General features: G+C 40.9%; 1 protein-coding gene across 3 annotated transcripts in view; it reads right to left on the bottom strand.

The window, feature by feature from the left end:
• ELAVL2 (ELAV like RNA binding protein 2) overlaps positions 1 to 25,703 on the bottom strand; it is a 258,364-nt gene that overhangs the window by 230,508 nt on the left and 2,153 nt on the right. The gene's annotated exons all lie outside the window — the stretch shown is intronic.

The following is a 25,703-nucleotide window of genomic DNA, read 5'->3' as shown; positions in this document are numbered from 1 at the left end:
CAATAAGAGATTCATTGATTATAATGGGTTACAATGATCATAATAGCCTTTTGCAATTATTGTGCCATGATAGTACAGTGGTGCTTTGCAAGACAATTGTAATTCATTCCATGAGAATCGCTGTCTTGCGAAAAAATCGTCTTGTGAGGTTCCCTATGGGAACCTCGCAAGACAAATAAAATTTATTCGTCTTGCGAGGCATTGGTCTCAAAAAAAAAAAAAAAAAAAAAAAGTCCTGCGAAGCATGGCCATAAAAGAAACTATCTTGTGAAGCACCATAGCGATCGCCAAAACCAATCGTCTTGCGGGTTTTCCGTCCCACGTGGCAATCGTCTTGCGAGGCACCACTGTATTTGTTTTGTGTCTTCTGTTTTTGTGTTAAAGCTAACTTAGTCCTAAGGATCATTCCTCCAGCTATTAAAAAATCAGTCAGTTCTCTTGCGTGGAAAACTTACATCCACATCCATAATCTAAGTGGCAGTAAGGGGCAGGGGATGAAAAATCTGTCAAAACATTACAATCAATAAAGCCTCATTTTTCTTCAAGATTACTTATGTTGTGCACTCTGCCCATTCTAAGAAACAATTCCAGTGCCCTGTTTCAAATTTTCAGTTTCCAAACATAATTTCCTCATATGAAATCACAACAGGACCACTAAATTCAATAACAATTGATCCATAAGGAAAGGATATTATCCCCATTATTTGGGTGTTACTATTACTGATTTTTTTTTAGATGTCTCATAGAATAATTGAATTATAGAATAATGGAGTTGGAAGGGGCCTATGAGACCATCAAGTCCAACCCCTTGCTCAATGCAGGAATCCTAATCAAAGCAGATTTGATCAAATAGTTGTCCAATTTTCTCTTTAATGCCTCCAGTGTTGGAGCGCTCACCATCTCCCAAGGTAATTGGTTCCATTGTCATACTACTTTAACACTTAAGAACTTTTTCCTGATACTCAGCCTAACTCTGGCTTCCTGAAACTTGTGCCCATTATTACGTGTCCTGCACTCTGAGAGGACTGAAAAACAGATCCTGCCCCTCCTCTGTATGATTACCTTTCAAGTATTTTAAAAGTGCTATCATATATCCCCACTCAATCTTCTCTCAAGGCTAAACATGACCAGTTAAGAGAACTCCTTACCGTTAAAAAAAAGACCTGAGGTATTATACAACAATTTAATATGCAGGAGGTAAAACAATACAACAATATACATCTATGAAGAGAGATGCAACAGTGTAATGGTTAGGGTGATGTAGCAGAACTTGGAAGATGGAGCTTCTTGTGTCAATCATTTCCTTTTTCTCAGCCTGACAGTCTTGTTTGTTTTGAGAAGAGTGGTGAGGGGGGAAAGCTACTTTGAGTTCAGCAGGGAAAAGCCAAGATAACAATTATTATTATTATTTATTTGATTTATACCCCGCCTATCTGGGTGACTCATTCACTCTAGGCAGCTATAATAATTGTTTTAGAAATCATGTTATTGCTATACTTCTTCCCTAAATAAAAAGTCAAAGGGATGATCAATAGGCACAATGCAATATTTAAAAGCAGACAACTCTCATTTCATTAAAATATCGAAGGAGAATTACCAGCTGCTATTTTTGTAATAACACCTGAGAGAGAATTCTTGATTCTTTGACACAACTCACTCTTAACTAGGAAGTGGTGACAAGCAACCCAGAGGGTAGTTGAATAAGATCCAGCCATGAGGTGGAAATCCTGACTTGACTGAGATCCTTGCTGTTATTGGATATCTTTATAGACAAACAACTGTGCATCTGAGTATGGATGGAGAGCTTCCTAACAAGAAGCACCAATAAAACATTTAATAGAGGTTTTTAAATTTGGGCCTCCAGAAAACAAAACTTCACTTCCAAATAATACAACATGGATACATCAGCATTTCTAACAGCAATAAAAAATGGCTAAACTGACTGGAAATCATCTAGTTGGTCAGGCTGCCAAAAGAACCTTCTGGCCCCTTGGTCTATTTGTATTCACAGACATTATCTGCTTTTCTCTCTCTGTGTGTATGTTTTTAGAGAAAAAGAGAAACAGACAGACATCAGCATCATATGCATAAATACTCAAAGACCTTGGACCTTTGTACAAAAGGCCTAACTCTACTTCTCTTCTACTCTACCCTGTGCTTCTGACATTGCTGGCTAGATCATGAGTGAGAAGATTTTAGACCTGTGGGATCTACTTTGTTTGTACTGTCTTCCAAGAATCTTGGAATCTACCGTACTAGCCAATTTCCCATGGCCCACATCACTTGCCACTCTTAAAGAATTACAGCAAACAAGATAAAAGAGCTACCGAGCACAGAAATGTAAACAGCAATAGATAAAATCAAAACAATAAAAGTCATGTGAAGTAACAGAACTCAGAAAAGTTAATTTCTTCAACTACAATTCACAGAACATCCTTTCACTAATAGGGAGTTGGCCAGAGATTCCTGCTGGATTAATCTTAAAACACTTCCTAGTTTTAGAAATGAGATGCATTAAAATAACAGGAGCTGGCATATATAACTAAGGCCATTGAACCAGTGAGGGTTTGGTGAGTCATCTCCTTTGTAACTTCTTTTGATTCAATGTGCCTACTCTAGTTGTGACTTACTACACTAAGCAACAGGATTTCAGCCATTATTGCACAGCATTGCTATGCTGTCTTGTTGTTATGTGCCGTTGAGTCAGAGCCAACTTAAAGATATCCTAAGAGGCCTTTCAAGGTGAGTGAAATACTTAAGGAGTTGTTTTACAAGTTTAGTGAGTTTCCATGGCTGAGCAGGGATTGGAACACAGGCTTCCTGGGTCCTGGTTCGTTACTCTAACCACTGTACCACACTGTGTATCTATGTTGACTTACTTTGGTTTAGATGGCTTTGAACACCTTTGCCAGAGTCTATCCATTTATTTATTTACAAATATTTACTTTCTCCTTTGGGAAGTGTACAAACTTTCAAACCATTGTAATTTATTACAAATCTGTGCATTTCTAGGTACTGGTCCATTTCCATCAGACCATGCCCATAGTGAATCATGCTGGGAGTGGTAGTTCATCACCAACATTTGAAGGGCCAGAGATTCCCTATTCCTGCTCTAAAGGGATCCTCTTCATTCAGTTTTTCTTAAGAGACAAGGAATGTTAAGAGGTAGGGAGGGTTCTTTACTTTCTGTTTACATTTGTAATGAAAGATGGGCTTGACAAAAGAGCAGTGTTGTAACTCTCTGAATCCTGTTATGCTAATGGGCATAGCCTTCCATGGTACACAGCTAGCTAATGACTCTGGAAAAGCCTCCAACTGACACTGGGAGATCTGGAAGTTTATTTATTTATACATTTATTCCATTTCTATCCTGACTTTTTCCCCAGTGCAGGGAACCCAAGGTCATTTACATAATGATTTAAGGAGAAACCACATATACCAAAAAACAAAAAAAGAGGGAGTAATTAAAATGAAGGTAAGCATATAACAATATTTGAACTTCACTAAAAATAAAAATATGTGACCACAGAAACTGTCTAGGGACAAACACTGGCTCTACGGCTTGGAAATGGGGATGAGCACCACCCCCTAGAGTCAGACATGACTGGACATTTGTGAAGGGGAACCTTTACCTTTACCTTAAAAAAATTAAACAGCACATCAAAAAAGGTGCAATGGTGCAGTATGGGTCAATAAAACATGTTTCCTCAGTAGCATAAAAATGGCGTTTCCAAGCAGTGGATCATAGTTTTGACACATGAATTGAAAGGGTGACCCACATGTCTCCACAGTATGGGGTGTACATGTTAGATGGCTGAAGAGTTGTTCCGTGCATAGAAGTTGGGAGTGGTCCACACACATACACAAGAAGAGAGACAGACAGACAGACACGGGGTGTGTGTGTTCACAGACATAATGTCATTGAAAAAACCAAGGGGGTAAAGGAGGAAAACTGCCCCTTTTGGCCTATCTAAGCTGTGTGCCCTTGGTCTAAATTACTGACAGATTATGTCATTTTGTAAAATTCATGCTTTCCTTCCCCCCTCTCCACCCAACACAGCACCGTAGACCTAGTGTGTAGCTATTGCCATGCAGGGGAGCACAGTCTAAGAATAAATCCTTCCTTTACAAAATAGGAAACCTGCCTTGTCACACAACTAATACAGCTTGTCTTTGGGGGGGTGGGGAATCCGCTGACAGCCTTGCTTTTACAGATCTCCTTGACAGGCAATCTTGGGCTTATGAAAAGGTAATGCAGCATTAGCCAGCCTGAAGGAGAAAGGTGTAAGATAAATAGCAGTGCCCAGTGGTGTAACTTATCTAGAATGTACAGTAGGGCTTCCTCCAGCTGGGGAAGACAGCACAAAGAGCAAATACCTCATGGACTGTAAAGTGGAGACGGAAATGGTCTTTACTGAAAAAGTGGAAGAAAGAGTTGGACAGGCCTCGCTTTCCAGAAGGCATCTGGGGCCCTGCCAAAATATATCTGATTTAATTAGAACAATGTGAGAGATCTTGTATCAATATTCATTTTAATTGCCATAAATATGAGCACAGCCAGAAATTGTATGGTGAGGAGACTGCAACTGGGGCAACAAACCGAAGAGGGCTGTAGAGCCAGCCACCTACGTTCAACCACTACAGTATTTGTGCTGAGCAGTTGGCCTGAATACCACCTGCAGGCTTGGATGAGGATCTCCACATGGAGCAGGAGACTGACAGTCCAGACTCCATCATCCTCAGCCACTGGCTTTGCTGGTTGGGGCTGATGTGATTTGTAGACCCAAATATCCAGAGAACTTGGGAAGAATGGCATCTAGGGTTGCAGCCTCAGTTTTTCAGATAAAAGCTTAACATTTAGTGTGGTCACTTTTGAATACTCCTGAAAGGGCCAGGCCTCCCCACCTCCATCAGCAGCATTCATCACAGATTGTTGGTCTTTATAGGGGAACAAATAAGAAAGGCAGAGGAGTTTTGCTTTGCTGCAATCCTATAAATCATAACTGTCTTTTGGCACCTCAAAGTCTAAATGGTTGGGGTTTTTTTAAAAAAATGTTTTGTTTTTGGCATGGATTTCCTAGACACAGCCCACTTCTTCAGATGCACAGAAAGAATACAGTATTCAAGACACAGGCTTATATGCACACTAGTTACACTTGCAGAGGAGGGGAGGGGATAAAATGAAAACAAATGCAGAATAATGACAATTGTATTATTAACACTGGTCCAAAACATTCCAAGGGTTGGTTAGTATATGTCTGTTAAAGTTTTTATTTATTTATTTATTTATTTATTTATTTATTTATTTATTTATTTATTTATTCACTCACTCACTCACTCACTCACTCACTCACTCACTCTCTCTCTCTCTCTCTCTCTCTCTCTCTCTCTCTCTCTCTCTCTCTGTCTCTCTCTCTCTCTCTCTCTCTCTCTTTCTTTCTTTCTTTCTTTCTTTCTTTCTTTCTTTCTTTCTTTCTAATTTATAAACCATCTTTCTCCCCAGAAGAGAACTCAAGGCAGCTCACAAGGTTAAAACAGATAAAATTAAAACACAATAAATCACACATTAAATACAAATTATATTATAATGATATTATAACTGTAGAATTGCAGAGGTGGAAGGGACCCAATGGATCATCGAGTCCAGCCCATCAGTGAATCATCATGGGGAATCGAACTCCCAACATTGCCGCCGAGCTATCATAATAATGCTAAATTTAAAATTAAAGTGAAAAGTGAAAAGCCTCCTTGTAAAGGTGGATCTTCAGTTGTCGGCAGAAAGATAAAAGGGAGGAGACCAATTTAATCTCTTAAGGGAGAGCATCCCATAATTTGGGAGCTGCCACAGAAAAGGCCCTGCCCCATTTCCCCATCAATCGTACCTGAGATGGCAATGGAATCAAAAGGAGGGCCTCCTCTGAGGATCTTAAGAGCTGAGAAGGCTCATATGGGGAGATATGATCCTTCATATCAAATATACGTAGACCTAAAGGTGCTCCAAGACTGTTGTGTTTGCTGCAAGAAATTAGCACTGCTGCCTCCTTGGAAATTTCTGTACATGACTGCTTCCCAAACTAGGCTTCACCCTCCCTGGGAGAGGGGCATGAAGAAGAACCAAATGAAGTAATGCCTGTGCAATGCAAAGTCATCCTGTGCATTGCCTATGTTTGTTTTTGCTATTTCTTAATATGCTACATTTTTATTTTCTTTCTGAGAGAAGGAAAAGATTTTTAAAAAATGCTTTAGTACATTCTTGGGTTTTATTCTTAATTTCTAATTACAAATTGGATTTCTGTTTTATTTTGCTAAAAAGAGGTTGGATGGGGATTAAGAAGAAGTGGAGCTAATGAAATAAGAAAAAGAAAGGCAAAAACAAAGGGAAAAAAAAGAAGACGACAAAAATGTTGTGGCACCTTAAAGACTAACTGCTCTATTTTTTTAAATGTGAGCTTTCATGGACAAGTTCACTTCTCCAAACATGAAAAGGGAGGGGAGTGGGATACTGAAAAGTTTAGCAACCACCGCTATGGATATTAACTCTGAAAGAAATACCGTTAAGATTGTCAGGCCTCAGAGTACCAGCTAAAGTCATGGGCAGTTGCTGGGCTTTTCTAGATAAAGAGAGACCTCTCAAGCGAACACTGCTGAATCAGGGAGGTACCCTGATTTTGTATGTGTGTATGTCAGGGATGGAGACTCAAGTCACAGGACTCACTGTCAAGTTGAACTTAAGTCGTACCAGTGACTCGACTTAGACTTGACTTGAATTTTTTTTCCAGTGACTTGGATTTGACTCACAACTCAGAACCTACCCACCCTTCCCTTTTTTGGAGGGAGGGGAAACTTGGTACCAAAGACTTGGGGCTCAGACCCAAAGATTTGAACAGCCATGTTCAGCTAGCTCCAGGACTTATTCTCCTGATGTGAAGGTATCTGTTTTCCTGCCCTCCCTCTCTCCCCTTGCCTGATCTGCTGCTCTGCCATTACAAGGACTCACCCCGCCTGTCTCACAACTTGGTTCTGAAATCTTAGGGAGTGGAGTGCTGCTGACCTAGATGCCCTGCATCCCATTGTATCCCATGGGATTTTGATCTGCCATCCACACCTACCAGCACTGTACAGCTACTGCTTGTCCTGGATCCTTTGCATTAGATGGCTTGGGCTTTGAGCCACCATTTTCTAGTTTGCACAATGCTGTGGGATATGAAGCTTTGTTGGAAATTCCAAAGGGCAATGGGTAGCTTCCTCTTTCAGCATAGAAAGAGGCTTGCCAGCTGACACCCAGCTCCAATCTGGAGCTGGTACTATGACTTTAAAGTAAGTAGCCACAGGACTACTGTCATCTTAGCCGATGTACAGAAGAGGGTATTTTGGCCAGTGTTGTTTTCCCCAGCCTTGCCATAAAAACAAAAAGCAGTTGCCAAAACATTATGTGCAGTACAACTAGTATGAAAATAGGAGCCTGGCTACCCTTCTCCATAGTGAGTTACCCAGATCCAGGAGTTTTCAAATGTTGGTTCCAGATGTTGTTGGGCTCCATCTCTCAGAATCTCTGGCCACTGGTAAAAGTGGCTCAATTCAAACAATATTTGGAGACCCACATGTGGGAACCACTTGCTTAAAATAAAATAAAAGAGTGACTCTTTCCAGAGTCACTGCTTAGCTGTCTTACACACTCAGCTGCAGAATTTGGAGTTCCTTACCACCACAAATTCCCTCCATGTCAGAAGGCAAGCTTTATTTCTGGGTACCACACTGTTGTTCAGGGCACCAGAGTTTGAGAGGTGATTGGCTGTAAAGAGAAAACTAGGAAAGGAGATTAAGATGGTTGCCTCGGGCACCTGACTTGAGGTGTCATGAAAGGGCAGGAAATTACTACTTATTAAATTCATTATTGCTGCATCTTTACTGCCAAGGAAAGGTAGAGACACATTTTAGATTTTCTGCCTCAGATGCCAAAATAGTTTGGCTGGTCTTGAGTGCCCTGCACCTTGACCCTTGGGTGGGGGAGGGGAGGCAGTGACTGCATTGCCTTGGGTGCCAACATATTTGGGGGTGAGCTCTATGTTCTAGAAATGAAGCTTTAATAGTGCCCCCTTCTTGCACACATGTATGTTATATGATGACACATTAAATTATTGGGATAAATCAAATTATAGAGAGAAATCAAGAGAAAGGAAGAGGGGTTTATCTGCTTACCTTACACATTCTATCATTCTATCTAAAGCTTTCTTGACTCTAAGGATCAGCTTCAGCAGCCGTCTCTGTTCTTTTTTCTCTTCCAACTGCCACAATCAGCTGCTTATCATAATATAACTTTCAGCAGAGCAAACAGGCAGGGACAAAAGTTGCGGAACAGATGTCAGTCTCTTATCACATATAGAACTGCTAGAGTAGGTTAAACATTCCTTCTTTCCTCCCTTCCTTCTTCAAGATGCTGAAAGTGCCTCTGTCCTACAATATTCCTTGACAGCCTACATTCCTTGCTGACTCAAGGTTGTTTCCTCTCCAGTGGGAAGGTAACTAGGCTATAGACTAGAGTTCTGCCTCCTGAACGGCATCAAAAAACCCCTTTAACACCTCCTGTTAGCTCAATAAAAGCTGTGTTTCAATAACCAAACTGCCTTCAGTGAACTATGCTTGCCATTTTCCCCCTTGCTTCTTTGCGTGATAAAATAGGGATAATTATGAAGGGGATGAGCAGGTTTAATGAAAGCCAGTTTCTTTTTGGTATATTCCTGAAGCAGCAATCATCATCTGTTTAGCTTTTGAAGAGCAACAATTATAATCACTTAAAACCCCCCAAGGGGAACAAAAATAGAATTTAGATTAGCATATAAAATATACAGCTGGATCGGGCAAGCCTTTAAAAAAAATTGGGGAAGATCATTCTCATTTGACTGCTATTGAATATCACGAGCAGAATGAGTTCAAGAGGACTATATGTGCTTCTTTATCTTTTTAATAAAAACTACATACCATTTGGAAGGATTTTTCTTAAAAATATACATAAGCACACACAGAGGGAGAACATGCTGCTACTGGGAAAGATATTTTTGTCGCAGAATTTTGAACGTCTGGTAAAATTTCTTTTGCTACTCAGTAAACTACAGTCATCCACAAAGGGGAATAACTACAAGTTCCCCAGAGTCTAATCCTTTTTCTTTAACTGGCACTTAAAGTCTCAATACAGTAATTCACTCTGGGACATTTGAAGGGGAAAGAATTTTTTAAAAAAACATTTCTTTAGTTACAGTTACTTGAAATTACAGGCTTGTGTATGCTGCTTTCTTTACTGCAACCAAACAGATCAACAGCAAGCAAACAACTGTCACCAAAAGACTAAAGAGAGGGAAAGAAACACTCAGCAGAGAGGAAGGACTCTCTTTGAAATCTAAGGAAGAAATGATTGGTTAGGATTAGACAGAGAATTTCCCCAGACCAGAACAGTCCCTACCAGTCATCCAAACCATAAACAGCATGTGAGGTTGCAAGGAAGACTCCTTTAATGTAACAAAAGCATAGCAAAGTTCAGTATTAGCAAGGGCAGCCCATTATGATGAGGAGAGAAGCATCACATCAAAATGGTGGTGGTGGGGGAAACACCCACACCCTTTCTTAGATCACAAGTAATAGAATTTTGCATCTAAGAGGGTCTCAAGTTAAATCTCCAGATTGAGTTGGGGGTGCAGAAAACTAATCTGTGGGCTGCTGCCAATTGGAAGCATGTTTGCTCAGAAGAGAGCCTATTTCAAATAGGAGCATCTCAGATGGCATGGGCATCTTACATTTGTTCTCAACTTAATAAAAAGAATGATCTGTGCACAGCTCAAGTCAGTGTCCTTCCCCCCCCCCCCTCAGAGCATTCTTTTGGATTTTAGCTCCCAGAATCCTTCCCAGAATCCCTCCCAGATGGGATGGCAACTGCTATGTTCAACACTTTCAGGCTGCATTAGTGTTTACCCCAAAGTAAATAAACCTTGGTTTTCCAGAACATGGATATTTTACTTTTCTAGACTCTAGGCCATGCTGGTGGCTATGGGATTATGGGAGTTCCCCAAAGTAACTTTTCTAAGCTCTAAATTTTCAAATTTTCAGTTTTATAAAAGGAAAAGGTATGGTGGCCCATATGATTGCTAAGTCTCAGTGGCTGAGTGCTCATGAAACAGCTATGATTTTTCCAGGTCTCCAGGTAAGGAGACAAATCTCTCAGGGGATATGCTGGAGATGGAAGGTTCACAGATTGTTAGCGCTGACTTGGAGCAGACGGTTGAATAAACATGGGAATATGTTGACTAGAGTGGGTGGACATGCTCCTGAATTTTGGGGTAGGACATCCCCCTGACTTCATGGACAGATTTAGAAAAGAAGCCCCAAGTGCCTGAGAGTCTTGAGGAAGAACTGTGCAGGAGTGATGTTATGATGTGTAAATAAGTGTTGACAATCCTATATGAGATAACTTGGAGAGAATTTTTTTTAAGAGCATGCAGTGATTTTTACAAAAAGAAAATTAAAATAAATCAGAATGCTATGCTTATGTTTTAAGATACCTATTTAAAAAGCACTTAGCTGCCATCTACTTAACATTAAGGTCACATTAGAAAGGGCACAGCAGGTTTCTGCTTTTCACTGGGCTCTCTTGGCCATCTGTTTCATACCTCACATCCACCGAGCAAGACAATGCAGTCTAGCGTGGAAAACCTCATCAATGCTTGTGCAGTTTAATGCAAAATCTAATTGCCTGCTTGTGTAGAAACAAACAAAAATTGAAAAGAAAGAAAGAAGCAGGGGGATCCTGGGTGGCTGGGCAGGGAGATCAAGCAATCTATGGATATTTATCGCCAAGGTATAAAATGGCACATGTGTCTAAACAGCATGATTAACACTGACGACATGGCTTGCCTTTACTCCATTAAAGACCATGTTGCATTCTTAGAATGCACCCACCAGGAAGTTCTATCAGAGCATATTTTTAGAAGGAAATCTTTGATTTGATAACCAATGGCAGGCTAAAATAGATTTCTCCTCCTTTCCCCACTCCTCAAACAAGCCTATCATTCCCACCAGCAGCCTCTTCTTCATAAGTATAAAGACCTGGCTTTACTGCTTGACCTCTCCCATAGGCTAGTAGAAAATGCACAAGTCAACAAACACAATAAAATATCTCAATGACTAACATGTTTTCTTTGGCTCAATTTTTTTTTGGATTGCAGCCCACTTCCTCAGATGCAAGGTAACAAGGTAGCCTTATATTTAAGAGTTACACACACACAAATACCCACCAATAAGGAAATTTGATTTCCAAACAGGTAAAATGAATGGGGGAGAAGGAGGTTCATTCAGGGACCCCCATTCTATCCTCAAGGCTGAGTGGAAAATTCCAACCAAATAGCACATGGGGTGAGGCATTTAAAAACAGCCACCCCTAAACTGATTGAAACCAGCTCTCAGCTTCCTTAAGTAACAAGCAATTTGCCTGGCAGGTCTCTGCCATGACCTTTTGGGGGCTTTCATTCATTTTTTACCCTATGCCTAAGGAAGTAGATCTTATTCACACAAGCTTGTGTTGAATGTTTGATTTTTAGTGGTCTAATAAAGGTAACACCTCTTCTACATTTGGATTGCTTAAATGACCACATGGCTATCTCTGTTGTGTTTGGTGATTTTTTGTGTGTGTGGGTTTGTGGTTGTTTTTTTGTTTTTGTTTTTTGCAAAAATCATGTCACCACCTTATAACATGCCAGGTCAGGGTGACGGTGAAAAAGTTTCACTTGATAAAAAGCCTTCTTTTCCAGAGAGCTATAAAGGGTATGGGAACGATGCCCTCATTTTCCTTTGGTCACCCTATCTGCCGTATTTTATCTCTGTTGTTGGCCGCCTAGAGTAGTCCACCGCGACTAGATAGGCGGGATATAAATTAAATAAATAATAATAATAATACATTCCTGGACTATGCATTAGAATGTCTGCAAAATGACATACATAATACCATCACCGTGGACACATCCACCTTCATTTAATTTTAGAAGCTAAGTATGGTCAGACCTGGTTATTTCTTGTGTGGGAGACAGCACATAAGAAATCTGGGATCTCCAGGTGGGGCTAGGGAAAAATCCTGCTTGGAATTCTGGAAAGCTGCCACCAACTCAGTGTTGACAATGCAGGGCTAGATGGACTACAAGGGTCTGTCTGATTCTTTCTAATGCAACTTCTTAAATTTCCATGGCCTTTGGTCCCAGACAAAAGAGAATACTGCAAAATATTGTTCTAGCACTCCAAAGCAGTAGTTGTTCCATGGACAGCTAGAAGATGTGGTTTTGTTTTTGGTTTTGACTCATGGCTCCTCAGAGGAGCCAGTTCAGATGAGGATTCTTGAGCCCCTGCAAGATTTCTTGCCTGCACAGTGAGAGTTAGACACCCAGTGGCTCTTGTTTTTCCTGTCATGGTAGGCACTTTGCTATACACACCCATATGCCAACTTCTGGACATTTGCTGCCCCTTTTTAAATTCATCCCATCCTGCAGCAACCATCAACTCCATAGCATTATCATCCACAGGTTCTTATGCTGTCAATTGCTATGTGCAGACATCTCCATCCTGAAGCACTAAGGTAAGGGTGAAAAATGTTGCTGTGTATATTTCCTCATCAGAAAAACCCTTAAGTGAGATGAATATCATGGCAAGAATTTCTCTCACTTCTCAGAGTTTGCAAATTAGCACGAGATTCCTTTGAGGTTGGATATTGCTTGAACCGAAAAGACTGCCTCAAACACAGATCTCCAATACTAGCAAAACTTTCAGCTCTAAATTCAGGCTATCTATAATGTCTGCTTTGCTGCTAAAATTAGCTTTAAAAAGAGGATGAAAACCATCTTGGACCTTCCCCTTCCCTCAAAAAATCAAAAGAAATCTCAGGCATGGATTAACTCCATGTTAAATTAAAGGCACAGTGTTAAGAGTTTTATACTACTTTTTGCCCAATGGAAAAGAGCTACCTGAATTTGGGATTTTTGTGTCTTTCAAGGCAATGGCAGGACAGGACAGTGCAAATACCCCAGAGGTAGTCACGTGACAGGATGGCAACCTCATGAATGTGTCATATAAAATCTGATAATGTGTGGGGTTAAAAATATTAAAATTAAAAAAAGACACACTGGAGTTAGAAGTGGGAATGGAAAGTGCCAATACTGTGCCTTATAAATGGAAGATGGAGCTAACAGAGAGAAGACTGTCTGCTTCACACATACACTCTTGATGTCCAGAACCCCTCCTGAACACTCCAGCAGCTGAGGCAGATCTCTGAGCAAGGTCACTGGGGAATGTATTCTCTTGTAGCAGCCTTCCCTTTAGGCTTAGCTGCAGTGCAAAGGAGGGAACTGCAGTGATGTAGCATGCATATTGCCCAGGCCACGCATGTTCAATTTCTCTTTTCTTCATCTTCTTTTTAAATTGGCTATAATAATTTGAAGACCACGAGGACTGGGTGTGCATATGAATAACCACATTCTTGTATAAATTCATAGTGGTTAGGTCAGAAGATCACTTCAGGACCTTAGGGTCCGTCTCAACCTGGGTCCTCTTTTCTTGTCAGTGCATTGCTGTCATAACCAACATTTATAATAGCTGTCTCACGACACAGCTTTTTTGTGTTCTCTGGTCCGGAAATTGCTCTGTTAGAAATGGTTCTAATGGCCCTGTGTAGCCTCACCCCTGAGCTACTGCCCTTTCGCTTTCCTGGAGTACCTCCCCTTCGACAGATTCAGTAACGCTGAAATACTGGCCCAGACAAGGATTTGGTTGCAGTATTCTCAAAAGGCCACAGGGTAAGATGAGCCCCAGTCTGTGTACCTATAGTCAGGCAGGGAAAAATCAGGAGTGGGGGATGCATCGTTCTGTGAAATGCACAATGTCGGCAGAATTTTTTTTGTTTTAGAATCTGAGCCAAGTGGCAGAGAGGATGGAGACTGCATTTTTTTAAAAAAAATACTTCCAAACATTCATTACTTGGTGGGAGGGAAACTTCAATTGGTTAACTTGTCAGATTGCAACTGTTTTTTTCTAAATGCCAAACCCCATTTGATCTGCTGATTTGTAAAGGAAAAGTAGTATCATGGATGTTGGATTCGATCAGAGAGACAGGGATGAAGGAGGAATGTTCAACACTTCCTCCTTAACTCATTTTCGTAAGTTAAATTGCAAATAGTTACACCCCAACATCTATTATCTTGGTAAAAAGAGAGGGGGAAAAAAAAGAATAGGCAGACATGTTTCCTCTTTTTCCATAATGGTGTGGGCAGCAGATTTGAGATGCAAGCGATAGGCATGTTAGACACCTCCTCACCCTATTCCAATGCCTCACTTGAAACCAAAGCCTCCACAGCTTATATGAAAGGTATTTACAAGTCAAATGGCCCTATCTCAGATCCCTCACATGAGCTGATCTCTCCCCCCCCCCCAAATATTGACACAGGTAATGGGATCAGGACTGTGGGGCTGCTGTCCAGGACACGGAAGAATGAACAGGAAGGTCCTTAAACAGGGCAGGGCTGATTTACTACACCAGGAAGGAAGTAATATATGCCTTACCTTCTAAACAATCTCTCCTGTAAGTCATTGAGAAGATAACACAGGTTTGTGGTGAGATCAGTCTTGGCTCACCATCCCCTGCCTTACCAATATCTTTATCTTCAAAAACAAATGTAAGCATTACTTGGAAACTAATAAGTTCTGCAGATCACGCTGTGGTGAAAGCTACAGGAACTGGCCAGGCCTGGTTTTATTCCATGGCAAGTGAGCAGCTCTCCAGAGTACCGGAATCTCTCTTCCTGCAAGGACAGTCACCAAGGGACAACTGCTCATTTTGCATTATGTTGCAGTTTTCCCCCACCCACTCCAGTTAACTGACACATTAAGCAAATCTCAAATCTTTTTGTCTCACAATAGCAATTGTAATAAATTACAGTTAAAGTGCCAAATATCAGCCTTAAGACATTATTTCCCTTGCACTACAAATATAGCAGTTTCGTAGGTCCATTTTTATTTGGCACCTAAAAAATAAGAGCAATTTACAAAGAAAACCTATACCATTTTGGGCACTTTTACAGAAGAAGTCATTTTTACTGCTAAGGGTTAGATCAGGATATCCTGAAAATTACCAGGGTAGTCATGTAACAGATCACAAAGAGGATCCATCCACCCCTCCTCTTCTTTCTTCCCTTCCCCTCATCCTTTGTCAAAATAACACACAGTTTTGAGTTTGTGAGCCTTCTTGTCAAGAACATGTACAGATGTCCAGCATGAACAGGAAAGCTGTTTCCTACTTATTTATTTATTTATTTATTTATTTGTTTGTTTGTTTGTTTGTTTGTTTTTATTTATTTATACCTTGCCTATCTGGTCGTTGTGATCACTTAAGGCGGCTATCTGGTTGTTGCGACTACTCTAGGCGGCTAGTTATTACCAACTTACTTATTTGCAGTACTTGGAAAGGTTCATTTTGAACTACAGTATCCAGAATCCCTCAGGTGCCACTGGCTGGGGTTTCTGGGAGGTTGCAGTCTCGAAGAGCAACATTTTCAAGCAGTGCTTACTAGCTTCATCAAGGCCAAACTATATTTTACAGATAGAGTGTCAGTAGGCAATGCAATTAATCAGTGCTCCAGAGATACGATTCTGAAAGATTTTTGTGATTATGAAATCAGATTTGCAAATGATACCCCTGCTTTACCACCTGATTATGGAAGTTTGGACAGAAACCTCCAGTTCTTAAGGACCTCTCTTCTCTCCACACTGCAATTTACTCCATCCCCATGATCAGCTTCCCTCATCCAATCTTTTATGGGAGAAGAAGGGAGAGAAAAGTCTTCTTCAGCTGGATACCAGCTGGACACCTGGAGACATCAGTGGGGGTGGGGGGAGGACAATATCCAGGGGGAATTTCAGTAGATATATTTTCCATGATGTATTACATCCATTGAAACAACTTCCTGTACACAACTATAAAAAATGAAGGAACCTAATTTCCTGTTGCATCTGCTTACCCTATGTAAAATGCTGGACCAAAACAATGTTTCTCAAATGCTTTAATAGCTGTGTACACATTTCTGTTTTGGACTACAGCACTCTGAATTCTCCAGGCAACTATGCTGTGTGAGAAATTGTGGGAGTTGTAGTCAATACTCCCTCCCCAAATCTGCATACCTCTAGTTTTTAACTTTCCCTAAACTTTTCAACCAATTATTTCCTCAAAGCCTTCCTCAACAGTTCAATACTGTCAGATTGTAAACACTGGGACTATTTTTCTCCATCAATGTTATCTCACGTCCCCTTCTGATAAACATAAAAGTTCCTGCCAATAATCTAATTTGATATACCAACCTGCAGAAGTGAAAGCAAACAAAAGACTCTGTAAGTTTGGGAAAAATTATTTTGACCTTAATGTTTTTAACAATAATTACAGCGCAACTCGGGGATTTATAAAAAATGATAAAGAAATGATATCAAGTGCACATCATAGCAAGTATTGTTTTTTGAGTACTAAGAAAGCAACATGTGTAATTGCTTACTTCCATATTGTTCAAATAAAATTCTATATTTTAATGTTAAATATGTTTTTTTCTGCCTGCCCATATTTCCTCTTAAATTGTGACATACCCTTGGGCGGGGAGGGGGGGAAGGTCAGCAAAGCACACCAGCTGTGAAACACCGTAGTAGGACAATAGTAGACATTCACACAGATTGTCATCCTGAATAGAGTGGACCACTGGATCAATGAAACACCCATAAGTGTTGATTTAGCAGGTTCTAATTGAGTCAATGGGTCTACTCTGGCTGGAACGAAGAACTGGATTTAATCTATTTATGTTCACGTCTTGAAAAGCAGCACTCTTAAGTTACCTTACCCTGTCCCATCCACTCTCATTGCAGCAATGACAATCATCTGTGCCAGTTGCACTTCTGTCCATCAAAATTTCAAAAGACATAAGGGTACAAATCGAAAAAGAGTTGGCAACCTCATCTCTTCATCAATTGCTTATTTATTAGTAACATAGAGGTTTTATTTGAGATTTAATTCAGTCTGATGGTGTCAACAGCCTCAGCCATATTTTGTTCATCAACAGTTTCCTCTCCTCTTCCTCCAAGGTTCCTGGAACCACTTTGGGTCCTGGGACAGCTTTTGGAACATTGGGATGGGACAGGAAGTCTTAAATGTCTGAGAAAAATAATCACTGCCAGTCTTAGGTTTAATAAAGAATACATTCCCTATTTGGAGGACTGACCCAACATAATTTTGGTGACATCCTTCTCTGCCCCCTTAAATCATGGTGCTTAATACCCAAAGCCATCCAGGTTATTTCAGCACTCAGAGGACTGTCCCCCTTCTCTTGTTAAAAAAAAATACAAAGTAAATAACTAATTGCTGCCCTTTTACACTACCCTAAATCTGCTGCCCGTGCCAGCTGCCTCTCTCTAGGACTGGCCCTGGCTGTTCATTATCAACATTTTCTGCTGATCAATGACTAGTGTAGACAAGCCTCCAATGATGGGATCGCTTAGGTGTGCAAATGTCACTCCTTGAAAGCTGTTGTTAAAAGCACAGGGTAGGATCAGTTCACCATTTTAATTTGAAGTGAATTTATTATCTATTTTTGTTTCCTAAGCTCCTTTACTTCTTCATGGATTGCTGCCTTGTCGTGGCGAAGGGGCTTGAGTAACTCAGAGAAACTATGGGCTATGCCGTGCAGGGACACCCAAGACGGACAGGACATAGTGGAGAGTTCTGACTAAACGCAATCCACCTGGAGTAGGAAATGGCAAGCCACTCCAGTATCTTTGCCAAGAACGCCCCATGATCAGAAACAAAAGGCTAAAAGATATGACGCTGGAAGATGGGCCCCTCAGGTCGGAAGGCGTCCAACATGCTACTGAGGAAGAGCGGAGGACAAGTACAAGTAGCTCCAGAGCTAATGAAGTGGTTGGGCCAAAGCCGAAAGGACGCTCAGCTGTGGACGTGCCTGGAAGTGAAAGGAAAATCCAATGCTGCAAAGAAAAATACTGCATAGGAACCTGGAATGTAAGATCTATGAACCTTGGGAAGCTGGAGGTGGTCAAACAGGAGATGGCAAGAATAAACATCGACATCCTGGGCATCAGTGAACTAAAATGGACAGGAATGGGCGAATTCAGCTCAGATGATTATCATATCTACTATTGTGGACAAGAATCCCGTAGAAGGAATGGAGTAGCCCTCATAGTCAACAAAAGAGTGGGAAAAGCTGTAATGGGATACAATCTCAAAAATGATAGAATGATGTCAATACGAACCCAAGGCAGACCATTTAACATCACAATAATCCAAGTTTATGCACCAACCAGCATTGCTGAGGAGACTGAAATTGAACAATTCTATGAAGATTTACAACATCTTCTAGAACTGACACCAAAGAAAGATGTTCTTCTCATTCTAGGGGACTGGAATGCTAAAGTAGGGAGCCAAGAGATAAAAGGAACAACAGGGAAGTTTGGCCTTGGAGTTCAGAACGAAGCAGGACAAAGGCTAATAGAGTTTTGTCAAGAGAATAAGCTGGTCATCACAAACACTCTTTTCCAACAACACAAGAGGCGACTCTATACATGGAAATCACCAGATGGGCAATATCGAAATCAGATTGATTATATTCTCTGCAGCCAAAGATGGAGAAGCTCTATACAGTCAGCAAAAACAAGACCTGGAGCTGACTGCGGTTCTGATCATCAGCTTCTCATAGCAAAATTCAAGCTTAGACTGAAGAGATTAGGAAAAACCACTGGGCCACTCAGGTATAATCTAAACCAAATCCCTTATGAATACACAGTGGAAGTAAAGAACAGATTTAAGGAACTAGATTTGGTGGACAGAGTGCCTGAAGAACTTTGGATAGAGGCTCGTAACATTGTCCAGGAGGCAGCAACGAAAACCATCCCAAAGAAAAGGAAATGCAAGAAAGCAAAGTGGCTGTCCAACGAGGCCTTAGAAATAGCAGAGAGGAGAAGGGAAGCAAAATGCAAGGGAGATAGGGAAAGTTACAGAAACTTGAATTCAGACTTCCAAAGAATAGCAAGGAGAGACAAGAGGGCCTTCTTAAATGAACAATGCAAAGAAATAGAGGAAGATAACAGAAAAGGAAAGACCAGAGATCTGTTCAGGAAAATTGGACATATTATTTATTTATTTATTTATTTATTTATTTATTTATTTATTCAATTTATATGCCGCCCAAACTACCCAGAGGTCTCTGGGCGGCATATAAATTGAATAAATAAATATTAGAGGAACATTTTGCGCAAAGATGAACATGATAAAAGACAAAAATGGGAGGGACCTAACAGAAGCAGAAGACGTCAAGAAGAGGTGGCAAGAATACACAGAGGAATTATATCAGAAAGATGTGGATATCCCGGACAACCCAGACAATGTAGTTGCTGACCTTGAGCCAGACATCCTGGAGAGCGAAGTCAAGTGGGCCTTAGAAAGCCTGGCTAACAACAAAGCCAGTGGAGGTGATGGCATTCCAGTTGAACTATTTAAAATCTTGAAAGATGATGCTGTTAAGGTGCTACATTCAATATGCCAGCAAGTTTGGAAAACTCAACAGTGGCCAGAGGATTGGAAAAGATCAGTCTACATCCCAATCCCAAAGAAAGGCAGTGCCAAAGAATGCTCCAACTATCGTACAATTGCACTCATTTCGCACGCTAGCAAGGTTATGCTCAAAATCCTACAAGGTAGGCTTCAGCAGTATGTGGACCGAGAACTCCCAGAAGTACAAGCTGGATTCCGAAGAGGCAGAGGAACTCGAGACCAAATTGCTAACTTGCGCTGGATTATGGAGAAAGCCAGAGAGTTCCAGAAAAATATCTACTTCTGCTTCATTGACTATGCGAAAGCCTTTGACTGTGTGGACCACAGCAAACTATGGCAAGTTCTTAAAGAAATGGGAGTGCCTGACCACTTTATCTGTCTCCTGAGAAACCTATATGTGGGACAGGAAGCAACGGTTAGAACTGGTCATGGAACAACTGAGTGGTTCAAAATTGGGAAAGGAGTACGGTAAGGCTGTATATTGTCCCCCAGCTTATTTAACTTATATGCAGAATACATCATGCGGAAGGCTGGACTGGAAGAAACCCAAGCCGGAATTAAGATTGCCGGAAGAAATATCAACAACCTCCGATATGCAGATGATACCACTCTGATGGCAGAAAGTGAGGAGGAATTAAAGAACCTTGTAATGAGAGTGAAAGAGGAGAGTGCAAAAAATGGTCTGAAACTCAACATCAAAAAAACTAAGATCATGGCCACTGGTCCCATCACCTCCTGGGAAATAGAAGGGGAAGATATGGAGGCAGTGTCAAATTTTATCTTCCTGGGCTCCATGATCACTGCAGATGGAGACAGCAGCCCTGAAATTAAAAGGCGCCTTCTTCTTGGGAGGAAAGTGATGACAAATCTGGACAGCATCTTGAAAAGCAGAGACATCACCTTGCCAACAAAAGTCCGAATAGTCAAAGCTATGGTTTTTCCTGTCGTGATGTATGGAAGTGAGAGCTGGACCATAAAGAAAGCAGACCGCCGAAGAATTGATGCCTTTGAATTGTGGTGCTGGAGGAGGCTCTTGAGAATCCCCTGGACTGCAAGGAGAACAAACCTATCAGTTCTAAAGGAAATCAACCCTGAGTGCTCACTGGAAGGACAGATCCTGAAGCTGAGGCTCCAGTACTTTGGCCATCTAATGAGAAGAAAAGACTCCCTGGAAAAGACCCTGATGTTGGGAAAGTGTGATGGCAAGAGGAGAAGGGGACGACCGAGGATGAGATGGCTGGACAGTGTCTGCGAAGCAACCAACATGAACCTGACACAACTCCGGGAGGCAGTAGAAGACAGGAGGGCCTGGCGTGCTCTGGTCCATGGGGTCACGAAGAGTCGGACACGACTAAACGACTAAACACACACACACAAGCTCCTTTAGGTAGGAAGACCTCTTGTATGTTCTTTTGTACATTTTACAGCATGTACAGTTTATAGCATGAACACCTGTGGGTTTCACTGCACAACGGCTTCCATCATAACATACTATAATTACTGGGCCTGATTAGAACTGGAGTCAAGTCATATCTGAAAGGCCACGGGTTTTTTTAAACTCTACCTTACATATGCGGTCAGTCACACTCTTCCAGTCTCAAGGGGCTGCACTTTGTATTTATGTCTCTCACCTTTCCTCCTCTGTGTTCTGGGAGGTGGGCATGGTGCTCCTCCTCCCCACTTTATCATCACAACAGTCTTGTGAGGCAGATTAGCCTGAGAGAGAAGGACTGACCCAAGGTCGCATAGTGAATATCATGGCTTGGTGTAGACTGTAATGCAGATCTCCTAGTTCTCAGCACTACACCACAATACCTCTATTTTCCTATCTGTCTTGAGTCAGATTTCGTATCACCCAAGGCAGTGTTTCCAAAATGTTTTTGAGTTGTGACCCCCTTTTATAACAGCCAAGTAACCTGTGACTCCCCACCACCATATTTGAATTAAAATTATGTAATTTTTTTTAAAAATGTAGTAAATTATCATGAGAAGACAAATTTCACCGGAAAAGACAATGATGCTAGGAAAAGAGTGAGACAGAACTTGAGATGGATTGACTTAGTAAAGAAGCCATGGTTTATTTTACAAGACGGCAGCAGGGTTTTGACCATAGCACTGAGGCTTTTTTGGGGGGGGAGGGGGGAAGCAACATTACAGTAATTCATCAGGCCCACAAAAGTGGCAGCAATTTGACAGCAGATAACATTGCCACCAACTATCTACTGCCTCATGGGGGGGGGTGTCCTCCCCTTCCGCTTGGCTAGGCTTGCAATTTGGCTCCCACTCTTCCCCCCAGCTTTTCCTAGTCTCCCCTCCAGTCCAGCTGGGATGGACTCTCCAACAGTGCCCTTAGGAACAAGTAGGGAGGGAATCCCCAGATCCCAGAAGGGAGCGGTAACCCTTAGGTGAGGAGCAATCCCACTCTTCTCTGGAGAAAAGGGAAAAAAGAGTCAGGAAGGGACTTAAAAAAACACTACAAACCCCATCCTCACCCCCACCCTGGCTCCCTTTCTCTCCAGGAACCCAATTCACTGCCTTTCACCCTTGCTGAGAAAGCAAAGCAATGAGTGATCCATTAGCTTTTGCATTGGCATACAGACAGAAACTGCTGCTTTGTTTAAGCTGGTAACCCCCCCCCAGAAAACACTTTGTGACCTGCTTGGGGGGGGTCACAACCCACAAGCTGAGAACCTATGACCTAAGGCAATGAGATGAGGTGTTACACCTTCATCATGTTACCTAAGACAACTAGATGATGTGTTTATTAGAACTTATTTTTATAATAGGTTCTTTTTCCAGGAACAAGTATTCCTTTCAGCAAGGCTCATGGCAATCAAAAATTTAAAGCTCAGTTTGCCTTGGCAAAACATACCTTATGGATAGAATTGGGGTGGGTGACAATTAACTGCATTATTAGGTTTTTTAACAACAAACTACAGGAACTTCTGAAGTTCAAAGAAATGGGTCTTACAAAGGAGAGACAAAGAACAGTTGCTGGAATTTTCTATTTAAAAGGCTAAAAGAAAGTTATCTCATAGAGTATCTCATTTTTTACAAATAGAAGCATATTTTGTATTCCATTTCCTATAATCAAATGCATATTTCACAGAAGAATAACAATTACTGTCCTCTGAAGATACCGGTCACAGAGACTGGCGAAACGTTAGGAAGAACAACCTTCAGAACACGGCCAAACAGCCCGAAAAACCCACAACAACCAATTACTTTTAAGTTTAAAACTTCTGTGCTATGCCAAAGACAGTGGTTGGTTCTGTTTGTTTGTTTGTCTGTTTTTCAAAGACAAGAGGCAGATTGTTCCACTGCAGCCAGACCTCTCTTTGCAGAGCTGGGGGGGGGGGGGTCCATAATTTTTTTCTCATCATCCAAGAATGCAGCACAAGGTGTAATGCCTGCACACCTGCCAGTGACTTTGCAATGCCTACTTTGGGACAGAATTTTACTGTAGAACTCACGGCTGCAACATCTGGCCAAATGTTCACCTTCTACGGTTTTCTCACCCCTCCCAGTTTTCAGACTGCCACCTACTCTAATGAAACACTTTGGAGGACTCAAAACCTTGCACATCCTTGTGGAGTTTTAGCTAGTCTTACAAAAGGTATAATTGTGTTTCATGTGATTTTGCCAGAATCCCACTATTTAGGCCAACAGTGTGCAAAGGTGTAACTCAGAACACTTGACAGCCACAAATCAATGAGTCCCCCACTGAAATCTTAGCTGGGTACACTGAACCATGCAGCTATGAATTCAGTCATGGATGTGTTCTCTGGCGATTGTTCACCTCTCTATGATAGGCTACTGCAGTTATGCCAGCCTAATTATAACTCAGTGGGTTAGGTATCTGGCAGCAGAGTCAAAGGTTGGTCCAATTCTCCGCTGAGCTTCCAGGGAGAAGAGTCAGCCTGTGTCACCTTGGGCAAGCTGCACTGTCCCAGGAAGCTCCCAGAAGAAGAGAATGAGGAAGAGGAGTCACTACATCAAAAACCCTTGAAAGGTTTGCCAGAAGTTGGAATTGACTTAACGGCACACAATTAATTACTAAATATTCAAGTGGTTTCTGACCACTGTGTCATAAATCATATTTGTTACTTATGATGTAATGAAATGACATTTCAAAAGTAATTTAACAAGTTAGGATCAAAATGACTTTATTATTGTAATACAGTTTCTGATTACTTTGAAAAGTTACTTCTAAAGGAATTTTAAGGTCTTTTAAGAATCATTTTAGAATTTTTTTTCATATAAAAAAGTAAATATTCAGGCATTTTTCCCCAGGAAAAAAAAATCCTTCTAAAACCAGAAAGATGTAATTCAGTGACTTACTTTTTCATCACTATGATAAGTAACAAAAATAGACTCCAGCCCTCTTTCTCATTATAGTTTCCAAACACTGTAATGAGAAAGAGGGCTGGATTTCTTTTAGAAAATCAACTTTTCAAGCTTTAATTCAAATAGACCAGCAGAGCTATCTTTGCTTTTGTTTTGAACATTAGTGCTATAATCTGAAATACATTTACTAGGAAGAACTGTGTTCCTGTGTAAGGTTAATGTGAAAATATAGCCTGGGAGAAGGCATGCTCTCTTAAGGAAGCAAAAATGCTAAATTGTCATCATTGTTGATAGTTTACTTCTACATTTGGAGTTCTTTCTTTCTTTCTTTCTTTCTTTCTTTCTTTCTTTCTTTCTTTCTTTCTTTCTTTCTTTTTCTCCAAGTCAATGCTTTACTGTGAATGTCACCACCAGTAAGGTAAGCAGGTGCAATGAGGGATAGAATATCAGTATAATGTCTGGTGAAGCTTTAGAGATAACTCTACCCAATTTATTAGACCACAGTACCTTTATTAACCTACCTACCTGTCTGGGACAGTCATCTGTGACACAGCAACAGGCTTGCAGAAGACCAGAAGTAACTTCTTTCTGGTTCATAACTCTTGACCAGCTGAGCTTAATTCTGACTCATTGAGGACTACTAATTTAGTAGGCTAATTAGGCTAATTTAGGAGCAATAGGAGAATATGAGTTTTACAGAATTGCTATTTTAATAGGGACTATCAACATTTTGAGGTCTTAAAACTGTAATTCATTTTTTCCCCAAGCAATTTTGCTGGGTTTGGCCAAGAGTTGCCAACTGACCCCCAAAAGATGGATCTGTATGTCCTTCTGACTTTTCTAAACACTTGATATGAAAAGATCCACATATTAATGTATTTCTTTCTTTCACACAGAAATTATTCAAAGAATTTAAAACATGTTTGTGAGTGCAGATCAGGCTGCTGGTGATTTCAGAAAAACAGAAGGTGACTCAAAAAGGAAAAAGAAAAGAAAGAAAAAATGTTTCTAACTTTATTTCTTTTGCTTCAGAGTCTCCTTTATCTACAGCTTTCTTAGGAAGAGTTTGGGGACCTCCAGCCCAAAGATGTTCTGAGCTTCAGCCAAGGCAAATATGGCCAATGACAAGGAACAGGTGAGTCATCATCCCACAAATCTGGAGGGTCAAAGTTTCCTAACCATTATACTAATTGTTGTGGTAAGCGGAATGCTATGATGTCTGAGATACAGTACTCTGAAATTTTCTATGTCCCTAACTACTGTGACTATGAGACAGCAGTCATGGTTATAATTCAGTAATGCTTGATTTTAGAATTAAGAATCAACAAGTGTTGATGTCATTTTCTTAATAACAGATAGTGGGTAGTGAAGGAGTTACTGTATTCATAACCAATGTGTTCTAGAACTTCATCATTATGGTACAGAATTCCAGGGAGAGTTTCAGTTGTTTGGGGAGGCAAAGTACCAGAGAGATGGAGCATGAACCAGAGCAAAATAGATACACAAAATGTTTTCAGGTTTGTTTGTTTTTTTAAAAAATATTCCAACAAACAATTTTCAGATACTAATGAAGGAGAAAAGCAGGTATTGCCCCTCTCCAAGACAAAGTCTCTATACTGGATATCTGGAGGCAGAGCATTCAACAGATGTGGCCTTCCCTTTGACCGTGCTGCATCTGTTGGACTTCTATCTTCCTATTAAAAGCACAGACCCTCTCCCCAAGTGCTCAGAAGGC

This window comes from Pogona vitticeps, chromosome 2, assembly GCF_051106095.1.
Source record: "Pogona vitticeps strain Pit_001003342236 chromosome 2, PviZW2.1, whole genome shotgun sequence".
Lineage (NCBI taxonomy): Eukaryota > Metazoa > Chordata > Lepidosauria > Squamata > Agamidae > Pogona > Pogona vitticeps.
This window is presented reverse-complemented; position numbering and strand designations above follow the sequence as displayed.